The 17,509-nt window shown below is 38.9% G+C and overlaps 1 protein-coding gene across 3 annotated transcripts in view; it reads right to left on the bottom strand.

Annotated features, from left to right (window-relative positions):
* Positions 1 to 16,313, bottom strand: part of b3gat1.S (beta-1,3-glucuronyltransferase 1 S homeolog) — a 54,492-nt gene extending 38,179 nt beyond the window's left edge. For 2 of the 3 annotated variants that reach the window (XM_018227683.2, XM_041571280.1), the window contains exon 1: positions 15,854 to 16,311. The gene's annotated coding sequence lies outside the window, so the exon portion shown is untranslated. Of the gene's footprint in view, positions 1 to 15,853 lie in introns of all 3 variants that reach the window. The other variant, XM_041571281.1, reaches the window with a different exon arrangement.
* Positions 16,314 to 17,509: the final 1,196 nt, after the last annotated feature.

The raw sequence follows: 17,509 nt of genomic DNA, 5'->3' as shown, positions 1-17,509 counted from the left end.
TCATGGCTTTCTGATCACTTGCTACCTCAAATGGAAAATGTGATTGTTCAAAACTATAATGTTATGCTGGGCTAATAAAAACAGCTCTGTATTACAGGAATACCGTCACAAATAATTCTAATTTTAAAAAATGATTTCTGTTTTCTCTGTACTAATAAAACAGAACTTTATTAATCTTTATTAATCTTTGATCTTTATTAGAGGCAAAACAATGTTATTGGGTTTATTTAATGTTTAAATGATCTTTTAATTGATATAAGGTAAGGCGATCATTTATCTAGAAGCATTTTTGGATAACATGTTCCATACCTATACTACATTTTTAATATTTGTATCTATTCCTCATTAATTCACAATTTCTTAGAACATGTTTCAAATTACTTTGAGGCCTTTTTCCAGAATGTCTGTAATATTTACCGTATCTGAACTCTTATCTGGCAGTGAAGGGGTTATATTTATACAGTTCAACACAGTTGGCATTCACTTACACCCATTAAGTGTATCTTGCATCTGTATAATCACAGCATATCTTCATGTTATGCTCTAGTATGTAGAATGTTTCTATTTAATAAGAACACACAGTAAAGCACAACATGGGCATCTTTGCAGGTCAGACTGTTCACAGAACAATAAAATTAAACATTAGTTAAAATGAATAAATTATATATATATATATATATATATATATATATATATATATATATATATATATATATATATATATATATATATATATATATATATATATATATATATATATCATGTTTAAAAGCCCTAGAAGGTGAAATAATAAAACAGCAACAATGTCCTCTTCTTTAAAATAAAAGAATATTTACATTTACTTAATCTCCTCTATATTCGATTCTTGCAAAACTAGGTAACCCTTACTACCTAACTTCATGTACACAACTATTTATTCTAGTCCAATCTCATTAGGAATCCCCAAGTTATTTCTCATATTGTTTTCTTGTATTGTAAGAGGCATAAATATCTGGTTCCCTCTCACAAAATAATGCATGTACATTTCATGCTCTCCTGACTGCATCATACACATTTGTCTGCCTTAGCTGTAAAAAGTCAATATCTTGAATTAACAAGAGAATTATTATACCAAATGGCTATCAATTTCTTTCTGCCAGAACAAAGTCTACACTGCTGACTATAAAAAAATAATTACTAATAACAATAAATGGTAAAAAAACTATGGATCTAAGGAAAAAGAGATACAAACGAACAGAGAATTTCTATTAACCTCTATTTTTGGGTAAATTTTTTAGTACTGTTTTAGCTGATAATAGGTATAATATGCTATGCAAAAAAATTACCCACGTACCTTAGATAAACAGCATGTTTTTTCACCTTTATTCATGAATTTATTTCAAAATTAACCAACCCTGTTTTGAATTATGTTCATTAGGATACATACAGTTGCATCTTTTTTGGCATCAATAAAATCTTGGTTTTATTAAAGGAAAACTGTATCTTCAGTATTCAACCAAATGATATAAAGTGTCTAATAAAGAGTCTTACTAAATTGGCACATATACAGATCAAGAAGCATTGCCCTTTTACATATTTCACCTTGATTCACCATGTTGTTGTGGTCTGTGTGCTCCCTCAGAGATCACACAAAATGAACTACTAGTACTAGACAGGGTACTGTTCATTCAATGGATAAATTAATCTAGTATGTATGTTTGCCCTTGGTTTGTGTATGAACACAGAATAATACAAGCCAAAGGATGGCTTTTAGTACTTAAAGGAGAAGTAAACCCTCTACAGCTAAAATCTCCCTTTCACCACCCTCCACTGGCCCCCTCTCCCTGCTTCCTCCCCGCATGGTGTTCTATTAGTATAAGTGTCCCTACCAGAAACACTGACCCATATATGCAGAATAGCGCAGTGGAGCTCAGGGGCGCTATGTTCGACAGCTCCGGTATCTTCCGTATACTCTTTTATCTTTTCATTAATTTATAGAGCTTTCCGGCTGTAAGGACTTACCCTGGTGGGCTAGTGGAGACTCCTGCCGTGTCTTCCTTCCTGTGGGCCGATGTGCGTTCTAAGAAAGTAATCCTCCCTAGACTCCTTCATGCACCTTGCCGTCCAGATAGGAGGCATAGGGAGAGACGCCAAGAGGATTTGGCATTGGTCGCTCCTTCTAGTAATTCTCCTGATATGGCACCTAAACCCCTTCTTTCTGCCCTTATGCCATCTGAGGAGCCCATGCAATTGGATACTACCCTTCTGTCTCCTGAAGAGAAGGGTTGTAGGCGGGCTAATTGGTTATGTTTATATTTTGGTGACAAATGGCACTTTCACAACCTGTCCCAAGAGGCCGGGAAATGGCAGAACCTAAACAGGTCTGGGGAGTCCTGTTTGGGTCATGCCATTTCAACTTCCCAACGTGTCTCTTCTTCTCAAGTTTTGATCCCGGGCTTCTTAAATTGGGATAAGGGTTGCATACAGAGCCCTGCTTTCTTGGATTCTGGGGCAGGCGGGAATTGTTTGGATGTTGGATTTGCATGTAAACTTGGTATACTCATTAAAGCCCTAGTTCCATCCCTAGGGAGTTCCTGGTAACCTCTATGTCTGAATATATCACTATGACCATAGATAATCATGTAGAAAGTAATTCCTTCTATGTCATTGTGTGCCTGTAGATGCTTATAATTTTGGGTCTTCCCTGGTTGCAACAACACAATCCCCAGGTTGATTGGCTCGTGAGTAAGATACTACAGTGGAGCACAGCATGTAAGTTTTCCTGTCTAAAATCTTTTCATACTCTGGCTGCAACTTCTCTAGAAGGCTTACCCCCTTGTTATGCCTCCTTTGTGGATGTCTTAACTAAAAAGTAGGGATGCACCGAATCCAGGATTCGGTTCGGGATTCGGCCAGGATTCTGCCTTTTTCAGCAGGATTCGGATTCAGCCGAATCCTTCTGCCCAGCCGAACCAAATCCGAATCCTAATTTGCATATGCAAATTAGGGGCGGGAGAGAAATTGCTCTAATATTTGTCAGAAAACAAGGAAGTAAAAAATGTTTTCCCCTTCCGACCCCTAATTTCCATTAGGGTTCGGATTCGGTATTCGGTTGAATCTTTCACAAAGGATTCGGGGGTTCGGCCGAATCCAAAATAGTGGATTCGGTGCATCCCTACTAAAAAGGCGGCCAAGACCCTACCACCGCACATGCCCTATGACTGTGCTATTGATTTGTTACCAGGTTCCTCTCCTCCAAAGGGCAGAACATATCCTATTTCACTTCCATGAGCCCAGGCCATCGAGCAGTATATTCAGGTGAACCTGGAGAAAGGGTTTATAAGGCCTTCCTCCTCTCCTGCAGGTGCAGGAGTCTCTAATTCTTTTCATGTTTCATTGTTAAAACCAGCTAGAGCTTTATGACAGTCTTCTCTGCCTCCTCCAGTGTCTGTTGAAGGGCAGTTGGAGTATTTGGTCCAAAAATTGGTAGATTCACGTATTTCTAGGGGTAAGCTGCAGTACTTAGTACATTGGAAGGGCTACAATCCTGAGGAGAGGTCTTGGGTTCAAGCCTCTAATGTTCATGCGGACCATCTCAAATAGCAGTTTCATGCAAAGTTTCCTGACAAACCTAGGGGTCCGGTGGCCCCCTCTAGAGGGGGGGATAATGTAAGGACTTACTCTGGTGGGCTAGTGGGGGTGCATCGGGGACGACAGTCGCACCCATGGTGGGGACGCTCGCCACATCCTCCTTCCTGCGCACTAATGTGCGTTCTAAGAAAATCATCATTGAGTTTTCTGCGAGATTTGAATATTTTACTTATTGCCCAATGTTAGGTAAATTTTATAGTTATTGGGTGTGATTCTTCTGTACTACTGTTCTGTTACTGACCCTGCCTGTTCCTGATTATGTCTAGTTTGCTGCCTGTCCTACCTTGTTTTCAACTACTCTCTTGGATCCTGTTTTGTACCACGATTTTGGTGTGTTTGACCTGGCCTGTTACCCTGACTACTCCTTTGTCTCCTGAATCTGTACCGCTTTGTCTGGCTGTTACCAACCTGCCCTGGCTTTCAACTATGTCAGGGCTGTATTTAGGTCCGAAGAGGCCTTACGCATTGCACGCTGACGTCACGAAATGCATTCAGTGGAAGTGATGTCAGAGCACTTCAGTTCCGCAGTCTTCCTTGGACCCCCTAACCACGGACATGGAAATCCATTGTGGAGGGGGGGGAGGGTTTTTTTTTTAAAAAAATAGGCACCCCATGCCACCCTAAGCACAGGACCTCGGGGGCCTATATATAAATATGGCCCTGGACTAGGTTCCTTGTTGCCTGTTCCATTACCCCATCCTTGCTTGCTCACAACACTTTCCTTGGGCCTCTCGCTTTAAGACCTGGCGGCATCCGAGTAGCTGACGGCTAGTCCTGAAGCCAAATGGCTGTTATAGGCAGAAGGGTAAGCTGCGAATGAGTCTTCTGAGTTTGGCAGAACCTACGTTACACCGGCTCTAACTGCGCATGCGCCAAAAAACCATACCTTCCAACTGTCCCGTTTTCTGTAGGACAGTCCTGATTTTGACAGCTCAGCCCACATTTCTTACTGAAATGTTCAGAGTTTTTCTTTAATCGCCTACACTGACACCAGAAAAAGATACATAGTTTCTGAAACTTAAAAAAAATAAGAGGCTTTTTGGCAGAGAGCATAGAACACCGAGTCACTGTGCTTCGATACATTTGTAACAATTTAAGATGAGCAAAGAAACAATTTTAACTATTTAAGATAGGCAAGTCTCAAATATTTCCCTGGCATTTCTCTTGCATTCAGATGAGAGACAACTTGACTTGAGGTTAAGGACAATCTATACAGTAAACCATCCAAAAGGAATACTATACTATGCCCAGATAGTTTCCATGCGCCCGTTAGAAGAATAGCCTCAGATGATATAAAATATCTGGAAGCCTCAAACAAATGAATTGATAAATTTGTAGCTAGGGGCTATAAAAAAGATACGCTGTATGAATTAAGAGATGAGGTTCTGTCTGTACGCAGGGTAACAATACTTAGTAAAAAGAAATGTAATAAATGTGACAAAAGAATACCCTTTCTGACAGAATATGGGTCTTGCTGTAAACAAATTGAAAAGATAATCAGAAAACATTGGTCCATTATCGGACAAGACAATACATTTGACAAATTATTTTGTGACAAGCCACTCTTCTTGTATAAAAGAGGTAAAAACATTTCCAATTACTTGGTGAGGGCAGATGTTGAAAAAAAGAAAATCACCACCAGATTCCTGAGTAGCCCTAAAAATGGCACCTTCCCTTGCTTAAATTGTGTCAGTTGCAACTCTATCATTAAAGGGGATTACATGACACATCCACATAGTGGTTACAAGATACCAGTAAAACAATGCTTCACATGTTATACTGACTGGGTTGTTAACGCCGTGAAATGCCCTTGTGGCATGGTCTATGTAGGCCAAACATCCCGCAATGTTAAAACATGGATAGGTGAACATAAGCGTTCCATAGGATCGTACAACCAGGCGGAAAAGAATACACACACTCCAGTAGGAAGACACTTTAATATAGCATAGGCATTTATGGAGAGGGAGAAGTACAATATTCTGGAATGGCCGTCGCAGTCCCCCAACTTGAATATTATCGAAACTCTATGTGATGATTTGAAGCAGGCTGTCCATGCTCAGCAGCCATCAAATTTAAATGAACTGGAGAGATTATATATGAACGAATGGTCAAAAATACCACCATCCATAATCCAGATAATCATCAAAGGCTATAGGAGGCGTCTAGAGGCTCTTAAATGTGCAAAAGGAGGCTCAACTAAGTATGCCGGTTGTCTGATATTCGTGGATATACATATATTATAACTGTGCACCCCAGCTATATATGAAAAACTGCCTTGGAGTGCAGATACTCATTAGACTGTTGAGTATAAACAAAGATTTATAAACTGGTTGTTGAGAAACCGCTGGTTTAGATGATTCATGCTGCAGACAAATGCAAAAAAAAAAATTGTGCTGTTGAGATGTAAAACAGAAAATCATCAACAAGCAGTATAGATTATTGGTGTTCTGTCTGCAATATTTGGCTACATAGTTCTTTCAGTGATTCATAGATCTTAAAAGAGCAGACTAAAGTGTTTAAGCTCGTGAAGGGCAAACCTGTGAGTTTTAAAGGAAAACAATTACTTTTCCAGTCTCATGTTCATTCAAGCTTTTGAAAGAACAGGAACACCAAAAATGAAAGTGTGTTAAGGTAATGAAAATGTGATGTACTGATTACGCTGCACTGGTACAACCAGTGGGCTTGCTTTAGTAACACTACAATAGCTTATATAAACAAACTGCTATGTAGCCAGTCATTCAAAAGATGAAAAAGGAGAAAAGACACAGGATACACAGCAGATACCAGATAATTTCTGTAGTATACATTGGGATTCTTCAGAAAGTATCTGTTATCTACTGTGTATTCTGTGCTTGAATGGCTGCCCCCATGACTACACAGCAGTTTATATAAACTATAATAGCGATTCTGAAGCAAATGCACCACTTTTACCTGTGCCAGGTAACAGTACAATACTGTATATTGTCATTTCTTTAAAACATTTTCATTGTATGGTGTTACTGTTCCTTTAAACATAGACTTACACAACAATCTGTTTTTTTTAATCAAAAAGGTGCTCTTTTAGGCAGATATGACAGCCTAATCACCAACAAGAAAGTATGCTTATCACAGGGTTACCTTTTTTGTTTGTGTGTAACTGTTTGGTAAAACGATTGGAAAAAAACATTCTGAACAAGAGGCAAAGATTTTGTAAATTGATTTCCCATTCCCATTAATTTCAACTATTCACGTATTTCCAATCTGAGTCTTAGGCCCACAATACAGTATTTAATTGTATAACAGGAGCTGCATTTTTGGTTGTTGAGACAAACTAAAATAATCATAAGTCCAAAACCCTCAGTATATATACTTAAATTGGTTGCATCTTCCTGTACATGCATATAATTGGAAACCAAGTGCCACAGAAAGGTTCCTATTACTAATACTATATCAGGTGGAAAGCAGCAATATGATTGATACTTTATAATCAGCCATCTGAACACACAAAATACACAAAGCAATGCAAGATGTCACCTAACCCAAACCTAACCTAAGAATGGTAACATACTGTATAAATTATCATTAAAACATTAAATGTATTTATTGGTAAAAATATGTTACGATTTAATCCTTTTTACATGCTTTTGATTGGTGATCAATTTATCAAAGGTCAAAGGGCTGGAGTTTTTTCAACAAAAAAATTGAGATCTAAAAACAGGTAGTGATGTGCAGGACAGCCTGATGCCAGCTGAATAGGCTGGCACGGGCAGACTTTCCAGTACGTCCTCGGGTGGGTTTGGGCTGAACTTTAGCCACGATTCTCCCTGCCCACAGCCTTCTTCTGCCCTACTTCTGCCTCTGCGCATGCCTTTTAATATACTTGAGCAGGCCCCACCCCTTTTCTGGCATCACAGCCAAGCCCTGTTGAAAGCAATGGGTAAATAATTGTTTGTTTGAATGTAAATGCAAGAAGTTATAAGACTGAGGATTCTCAAATTGGTTTGCTGTTAAAGTCTACAAATACGTTAAAGCAGGGCTGACCAACTGGCGGCCCGCAGGCCCCTTCTGTGGCTGTCTGACGAAGGGGCACGCCAGTGAAACGTTATGTTTCATTAAACATGCAGGGCATGGCCCATTTGCATGGAGTCCTAAGTGCCAGACTTTTCTTTTCTAACAGTGTTAATCAAGGGCTGCTGATCCCTTTCAACTGAGCATCGGACCAACTGTGTTTTGAGAGGTCAGGGTGTGCTGGTGGGTTTTTGGAAATTGGACCCTTCTGTGGCCCCCCATATGCTGTGTCTGTTTACCATATGTAAACTTTAAAAGGTATTACTACAGAGATTTATCTGTCCCCTGCATTGTTTAAACCTCAAATTCATACTCTAATCGCCTGTATTGTTCACACCTGTGATCAACCTGTATTGTTCACACTTCTGACACCTCTATTGTTTATATCCTAAAACCCTGTACTGTTCACACCTGAGATCCAGACTGAAATTGCCCACATTTTTCACCTGTTCACACCTTATTCAAAATGCTAATGGACACCAGCACTGTGTCACTGCGATGTAGTACATATTAGAATGATAGGTTTCCCTGTCTCCTGCTCTGTTCTGCCTTCTCTCTCTGTGTGTGCCATTCTCTGCTTGCCCAGTGCTGCTTGTCTGTGCCATTCTCTGCTTGCTCAGTGCTGCTTGTGTGTGCCATTCTCTGCTTGCCCAGTGCTGCTTGTGTGGGCCATTCTCTTCTTGCCCAGTACTGCTTGTGTATGCCATTCTCTGCTTGCCCAGTGCTGATTTTGTGTGCCATTCTCTGCTTGCCCAGTGCTGATTGTGTGTGCCATTCTCTGCTTGCCCAGTGCTGCTTGTGTGTGCCATTCTCTGCTTGCCCAGTGCTGCTTGTGTGTGCCATTCTCTGCTTACCCAGTGCTGCTTGTGTGTGCCATTCTCTGCTTGCCCAGTGCTGCCTGTGTGTGCCATTCTCTGCTTACCCAGTGCTGCTTGTGTGTGCCATTCTCTGCTTGCCCAGTGCTGCTTGTGTGTGCCATTTTCTGCTTGCCCTACGCTACCTGTGGAATATAAGCCTGTAAGGGGTTTGTTCTTTAGGTTTGTTAGCATTTGGAAATTGTTGTTAAGGGCCCCTAAGGTGTTTAATCATGTGTTGGGGATTGCTGTATTATCCACAGGGGAGGATGAATTATACAGATTTAAGGGTATGTTTTTAACATAACTTAAATTTTTCACATATGAGTGATTTCCCTGCAGTGATCACCAACCATTTGGTTTTTTGGTGTGCTACCACCGTTAATGTGAATATGATCTTAAAAGTTCTTGTGGTAATATGGGTGTGGTTTACCGTGGGTGTGGTTTAAAAGGGGAAGTGACCAACACTGACTTCCATTATAAACCCTCCACCACATAGGCAGTACAATTTTGGCCCTCGGTACCACAGAAGTTGGACACTGCCGTATAGCAACATGCGAAAACACTGCTCATGCTTTTTCATAGCAAAAACATAACAATCTGAACAAGCAGTACTTACTTATAATAAAAAAGTCAAGAAATATTACATTACTCATACTTACTCTACTCTAATGCTAATACAGGCTAAGGTAAAAAACTACAGAACACCTTTATGCGGTTATTGTTCTTTTCTTACTGTATGTGGGGGGAACTGAAAACAGCAGAGAGGAGAACTACAAAGGGAATAGTTCTGCTTTTTATTATTAGTTAGTGATGGGCAAATTTATATGCCAGGTGCGAATTCGCAGCGAATTTGCCCGTTTTGCCGCCAGCTAATAAATTCACGAATTTGGCGAGAAAGTTCACTGGCAAAAATTTGAAATCGAGACAACGGCATCAAAGGTTTTTTGGCAATTTAGATGCCGGCGGCGATAAACGGACACCCATTGACATTAACACCGGCGCCCATTTTGAACCCGGCGAATTGTTATCCATCTATGCTTTCACAGTAATGCTAGTACTTAACTAGTAGAAGAGTGATTAAAACTAAGTGCTGATGATACATGGAGTAGGAACATTATTAGAGGTGTTACACAGAGATAAAGCTTCTGTTTTGTCATAATGCCACCATTTATCATTCATTTGTTTTTAAGAAAAGTAGCTTGGATTTTTTTTTAATATCACCACCCCATACACAGAAATTCCAATGTCCCAGAGATGAATTTATGGAGGATTGGGCCACCAACCCCAGCACTGCACAACCACAAGATGTTTCTCATCTCAGATGTACTTATTTTCTTATCACTGAACATGGAGAGATTGCCTTTCTAGCCAGGACATGGATAGTACAACTCTTTAATATTTTAGCATAAGTGAGCTGACATAAACCCCTTACGATTTGTTTTGTATCCCTTTGATTCACTGTACACTTTGAACATACTTTTTGCCTTCTTACAATAATGTTTTAAAGTATTTCCTTAAAATTCACTGCATGATTAATGGTTCATGCTTTTTGGTTGACTGTGCATATATATGAATAGCAATGCAAATCAACTTTCTTTTTCTGCCCAGCAGTCAATAAGAGTATTAGTACCACATTATCAAGTATCAACTCCAAAAGCAACAGCAACAAATCTATTAAAGGTTTTTATTTCATAATCAATTGTTTTCTGCCGACCACAGAGAACATACACAAAACAAGAACAATTTACAATATGTGCTCAAATCCTAGTTTATGCCCTCAAAAAAGGTCTACATTCAGATTTAAGTCTTTGATCTGTTGTGGAGAGCAGTGAGAATGAAATTGTCACTGTTTCCCATTGCAAGCAAGAACCTCTTTGACCATGACACCAATTTGTGTTTTTGGCGACCTCCAAAAATTCTGTGGTGTTTCAAAGCAAACACCAAGGTCACCTGTCACTTCTAGCTTTTCGACAGAGAATTTCCCATAGTTTGCTATGGGAAGTGTTATGTGATTTCAGGTATTTTGAGTTGATCTTGACTGCGCACTACAAGGGCATAAGGGTTATTATCATGCCCAGTGCCACCTAGAAATAAAGGAAGGTTTGACAGAAACATTTACAGGACACATAAATCTTGCACGTCTCTGGTTAATAGAATAGGTATAGAGGAATATCAATAAAGCACTAGATTTTGGGTCCTTTTTCAAGTGAGATGCAGAAATTGAATCATTTCTCATTTCATTACTCCTAATACACAGTATATATTTTTTGAGAATTATTTTGTAATAATTTACTACTGTAAAACCCATAGATGCAGTAAGAATAATCCATGCTGTAAAAAATTGACAAAATTAATTAATTCTTATGTAAGATTCCTTGAAATTAACTAAACTGTCATTAATATATAGTAGATGTACCATACCATTTCATAGCAAACGAAAAAAATTAGCAACATGCTTTGAATTGTACTGCTCCTTTAAGTGCTTAGTAGTGTGTAAAGAATCAGATCTGTATTTGTTTCAGAATCACTTAGCAGCAACACTTGTAAATAGTGAAGGTGTTCATTGAAAGGCTCACATTCTAGCTTTATCATCACGATCAAAAATGAAGACATCTATTGCTGCTTTATCACTTTAGTTGACATGGGAAGCATCAATTAAACAGTATTCTGTCTCCAATTGGCCCCAGTCCATTCCCTGACCTCCTTCCACTGCTTTCTGCACTATTCCTCGCTATGCTCTTATTTTAGAGGTTAATGTCAAACGTGCTGAGAGAGACAGTCAGCATTATTATCTATCATGCCACATAACAGCCCCAACCCCCTCCTTCATGCTTTATTCTGAGACCACTAAAACAACATGCAAATATTCCCCACCACTACGGGCAACCACAAAGCAGTTGCCCTATATATATGGTTCTCTATTACTGAAATTACTCATCTATTACTCAAATACAAATGTTATGTACATGAACAATGAATTAGAGGTAATATATCTTTACATTAATTCCTAAATGCAAGATGGCCCATTTTTTTATAAAGAGAAACTATTTGCCTATTTCAAAGCAGAGTGTTTATATATTTGCAGGGAGGAGTAAAGAGGAGAAACAACCACTGAATCTTAGCAATGCTGCAGCTTTTCATTTTATTACTTATACTTCATTATGGTTTCTTCTAGGAGGTACAAAATATCCATCCCAAACAATGGTACTAGCTGATGATTTTTGCCATTTTAATTATACTACTCAAGAACACATGGGATGTACAGAAAGCATTATCATTGGGAATAATAATGAGAAATGCAAAAATGCTTTCCCTAAGCTTACAGACATTGTATCCTGCAGCACACTTTGCAATAAATGATATTCCTGCTGATTAAGTAAATGTTGCAGTCATTTTGGCTACCTCTTTCAGAAACCTTGCAAATGTATATACAGTGGGAACTACACTGTGATCATGTGTCTTAATTGTTGGGAGAGAAGTTAATTATTTTCTGAGCGCTAGCTCATTAATCTCACTAGATTGTGTACCTCCTTCTCCTTAAAGTGTCTGGCAATGCAGGAAAAGGATAGACACCCCTTATTAACTTAATTTAGGGGTAAGATTTAGCTGTCCCTTTGTAATAATCTCTAAAAAGATTATCTGATTTTATGCAGCAGCAATCATTGACTTCCTCAAATACTTTATGATATTATCTGCCGTGCCCTCTGTGTGCTCTCATATGACTCCCTCATTTATTAACAGTGTATGTTAATTGACCATTTAGGAGATATCTGTTGGAAAAACTGAGATAGGTGGTTTTGGTCTTATTATGGACTTAAATGTATTGAGAGCTGAATCAAACTCAGAGACTAATACAATCTAGTATATTTGCGGTTGCAGCAGAATGTCTTGTAACATATGCAATTTGTTGTTCATATGCTTTTTTGTTGAATAGAACATAGATAAAAGAACAGTTCAGTGCATTCCACCAGATTACTTCTCAACAAAACACATGGTTGTATTAGCTGGTAGATTTTAGCATCACAATACAAATATCAGGAAGGGAAGAGGTATTGGTGACACAATATACACAGCAACCTTTTTAATCCTCAATAAAAAAGAACAGTCACTCAGCCCCTGAATGCAGATATAATTTTACTGATGCAACTGTTGCTTCCCTGACCACCATTTCCCCCATGTCACATTGGTCTGCCAAGTGATTTTTTAATTCTCTAACAATTATTACTGATTGAATGAATGAATAAGTTGATTAACATGCATTTTAGACTTGATGAAGTATCAAGCAAGACAATCAAGAAAATGAATGTGTGTCTAACAGCATTTTTCACTGATACTTAAGCAATCTGATGGGCTCTTGCTTGTGATTGTGGTTATACTTCGGTGAGGGTCAGCTTTGACCAGAATATTCACTTGTTTTGCTCTTTACTGTACTGCTTTAATATCTTTACATATTATACAGTATATAACTGCATAGAAATTACAGACATTTCATCCTTGCTTGTGTTTAGGACCGGAGGAGACTGAAACAATCTATTTATGGGAATAATGAGAAATATATTAGGTGTAATTCACATATTGTTTCATTCACTTTAACCCTATGTATTAAACTGAACAGACCTGAAATATGTACTGCATTGCATTATCCTTTGGCAATGAACAGTTGGTTGACATGTTTAGGAGTATCACAACTTTATCAGTATTCGGTAATCAGTATTACACACTGCTCTCCATGCATAGATCTTTTTAATCTTTCAACATACGATTGCTGAGTCTCATTCTCTCTGTATTACTGTTTATAGCCCACATGCCAGGACAATCATTGTCCAGTATGTGTGATTACAGTGCTCTGTATGGAATATGCCAGGCTGTTATATAACTCTACATCATCAGCTATTCAGCTTTCTTTCTCATTACAGAGCAAACCAGCAGTGGTGTACCTCACACTGGGCCCTGTGCACCAACCCTGCAAAATCACGCAGACACTTCATGTTTAACACATTAGTATTGGCTACAGATGAGAAAAAAAGAGTTGATTTGCCATATGTTATGCACAACAATCTCTGTTCCTAGAAGTACAGTGCTCCAGCATTTTCATTTTCTGTCTTTAATATTCCTGGAACTCTATAAGAATTACTGTTCTGGTCATGTTTTCTTATACATTAAAGTAGGGGGCAAGACCAAATGTTGAACTGCAAAGTAGGGATTCAGTTTAATTTAAGGCTAAACTGCATCTAAACAATAAAGCCACATGAATTGATAGCACTGGGCAAATGAAGGCAACCTATTTTTTTCAGTTTTTGCAACTGTTTTTAATATGCGAATATGGGTTTATCTTTTGGAGGACGCTTAAACATTTCTATACTGATAAATAAAATCAGTCACATAAAACTTGCCATTTGGTAACAATAGAAGGCAAAGTGGTGCGTTTTGCACTAAGTTTGTCAGCCACACAATTATTCAATGAACCCATGTGTTCACCATTAAAAAACGAGTTAAACAACAGAAACAAGTAGAAACACATTTATGATATATTTGTGATCATCTCCCAGCAATCTACTCTGTTCTAGAGGCCTGCCACAGCCTTAGGCACGTGTATTTATATTTTAGGGTACCCTCCTCAGAAATCGTAGCTTCAATATCTATAAAATATTCAGTCCAGTTTGTATAACAACAATGAGCTATAAAGCAATTGTTACATGCAATAGCTTCCGTGGACTTTAATTTGTTTATAGGCCACTTGTGGAGGTTCATACCTTCTCTTATGCTTATGAGGCCCATTTTGCAAAAAAAGCAAAGCAGTGAAATATTTTGATCATTCACAAAAAGGTTTTGTATCAGCCAACATATTAGGAGTAATTTTCAATAAAGAATGCAATGTGTAACGTTAAAAAAAGTCCACACTCTAGGGTTGCAACTGGCCAGTATTTTACCGGCCTGTCTATAAAACTGATGGTTGATCCCAAAGTTATTAATAGGGAAAAAAGAAAAATACACTCAGCCATTCTTTTGCACACTGAGTTCTCCTTTCCTGTATTGCAAAAATGGAGTACAAAGACCTGCGGACTGTGTTTGTCAGCATGGTATTGGTGAAGGTTTGGGCAGGGGGAGACACGTAGATGCCCCTTCTGATGTCTCTTACTTGTCCCCTTAATTGTGTAAGTCAGGAAACTGCAGCCCACAATGGGGTCCTATCCTTAAGGACAGGGATTAACTGCATTACCTGATGCCGCAATCTGCTCCAGATTTAATTAAAATCCAGGTCAAAGAGCAGAGTGCAGCTTACAGTGGGATGAAAGTGCTTTCTAGAGCACAAAGGGGCGTGCCCTTCTCTAGCACTTAAGTCCTGGTTAATGTAAATGACCCCTATAGTTTTAGGCAATTATATTCCTACTTGTTTTGATTTAGATGATACATGACTTGTACTCTGTACATATTAGGTATAATAATACTGCCATCCCATAGCTAACAAGTAATATTTATGTACCCATAGCATTTACACTAATGATGCTTGGGTGCAATAATAACATTAAGGGTCTGTGCTTGAAGATTAACCATAAAACACTCTATACACTATGCAAATGGGCATAGGAAAATCATATAAGAAGCCTTTGGAAATCCAGAACTGTCACATCCCAAAGCAAATTAAATGTTATGTACAGATTACTGCAAAGAGACTACTTATTAATAGGGCTAGTATGCAGTTTGTGGCTAGTTAAGAAACTGTGGTTTGGTGTCAATCCAGGTAAAAATAAAACTACAGCACTTTGTGGATGAGGCAAAACTTATTTTGGGCCATCCCCACCACTACTGCTTCTGACCAACAAAAACTGTGAGAAACATACAACGACAGGGATAGTGGAACTCATAGACAGATGGAACTACAAATTTATAATTAGAGATATGTTATTGTAGCACAAATACAGTATGTGTTCAAGGCACACTTAGGATTTACTTGTTTCCAGGTCAGATAAGAATACTAGATGTATTTACATGAGGGATGTCCAAACTGCAGCCCCGCGCCTACATATAACAGTGACAACCTGGCTGGAGCTTCTGGAGTTGAGGTTCAACAACATCTGAGGGGTTGCAGGTCTAAATCTCTGAATTATGTGAGGTTTGATTAAAAATGTGTTTATGCATTGTGTGAAATATGAGTACAGTCTATAAACCTGTAATAGTTTTAGGTACATATGGCATTGAAGTCCCACTGTTACTTTTGGGTACATATGGCATGGAAGTTACACTGTAACAGTGTCTACCAGACATGTAATGTGAATCCCATGTGAAAATCCCTGGTTTCCCCCTAAAGATTTCTGTACCTCATTGTTGAAAGAAGACATGCTTCATTCCCTGCTCTGAGCGTTGCTTTCCATTCATTCTATAATCCTTCCTGCTCTGGGAACAGAGCACAATTCACGTCTGATCACAGCATCCTTTGTGTTCCTGCATCTATACGCAGATAAGATCCCAGATCTCGAGCACAGGCAGCACAGCAAGATCTCCCGGGCGCTGCTTCTGCACTTGTCTCATGTGCAATCACATTAGACTGAAATGTCGGGTATAGAGCAGCCCAACGCAATCCTTCTGAGGCACAGAGACCGGCTGAGCCCCTGCACTTGCAGCAGAAAAAAATGCCCAGATACAGACACAGGCAGTAGAAGGAATCTGCTGCACAGTTCTTGGTCTATACCAAACACCCCCTCGTGGCAGGGGGAGACTGGGTGGAATAGAGATGGTTTGAGCGGAGACGCCTCTAAGAATCCAAATGCAGTTTATTAGAGACAGGTTGTTGGATGTGTTAAGAATGATTCTTTCAGACCTAGCAGCAGCCGTAGTTGTATATTGCTTCCATTTTCCTCTCTGACGCACCGCTCTATTTACCCAGGGCAAGAGGGGAGCTGGGGGTGAAATGGAAATATGAAATAAGAACGTACGAACGGCTGCGGGTCTTTTTCAAAACACAAAGAACTGAAGAGAAATTGTATATTGATTCAAGGTCGGGCTAAAGTGTGGGGAATTAACGGAATTGTATTCATGTGCAGCTCTACCTTAAATATTCATATTGGCGGTCACACGAAGAAAACATTTTTATTTCACAAAGGATTCGCTCTCCTCGGGAATTTGCAGTTGAATATTAAGATTAAAGCGTGAACATGATGCAAATAGGGAGTCTTACTTCATTGCTAAAATTAAAACCCTTAAAGAAATAAAGAAATATCTGTATAAACAAAGGGGAATGGGTTAATTAATATAGTCAGGATGGGTGAATCTAAAAATCATTATTTTTTTTTTAACGTGTCTGAAAGCACCATGGCAGGCAGCCTCCCCAAACCTGACATAAGATTTAAAAAAAAAAAACGGGGAGGAAAGCACAAAAAACTCTGCTCTGTGGGTTTGGTACCACTGCTGGGGCATTGGATCAGCTGGAGGGTTGACATTAGACCTCACACATCCCTTGCGATTTATATGCTTATGGATTTGCAGCTTCTTCCACCATAATACCATACCATGGATATGTTGTTGTTATCTGCAGAGGGGCAAAAAAGTACCCAAAATATTTTAAGATTGTCTAGAATTGGATACACTAGGAAGGATATAGATTCCAATTCAAAAACACTTCCACCTAGGGTTGCCACCTTCTCTGGAAAAAAAATACCAGCCTTCCTATATATTTATCTTTTTTGCCTATTAATAACATTGGAATCAACCATCATTTTTACTGGTCAGTCAGGTAAAATACCAGCGAGGTGGCAACCCTACTCCCACTTGCACTTCTGCACAGTCCCCACTGAAGTCAGTGGGAAATGCGGGAGGTAGCTTGGTGGTTGATTATTATATCAGTGCAAATCCCCTATATCTGATTAGCTGAAAGTTAGCCTGTGTATGGCCAAATTTAGCCTCCCCAAACAACAAATCAGCTCTGCCTAAGCATCTATCTTGTAGCGTGGTAATTAGTACATAAATGTAATCCCACA

Source organism: Xenopus laevis, chromosome 7S, assembly GCF_017654675.1.
Source record: "Xenopus laevis strain J_2021 chromosome 7S, Xenopus_laevis_v10.1, whole genome shotgun sequence".
Lineage (NCBI taxonomy): Eukaryota > Metazoa > Chordata > Amphibia > Anura > Pipidae > Xenopus > Xenopus laevis.
The sequence above is the reverse complement of the archived record's forward strand: the minus strand, read 5'-3'. Positions and strand labels throughout refer to the sequence as shown.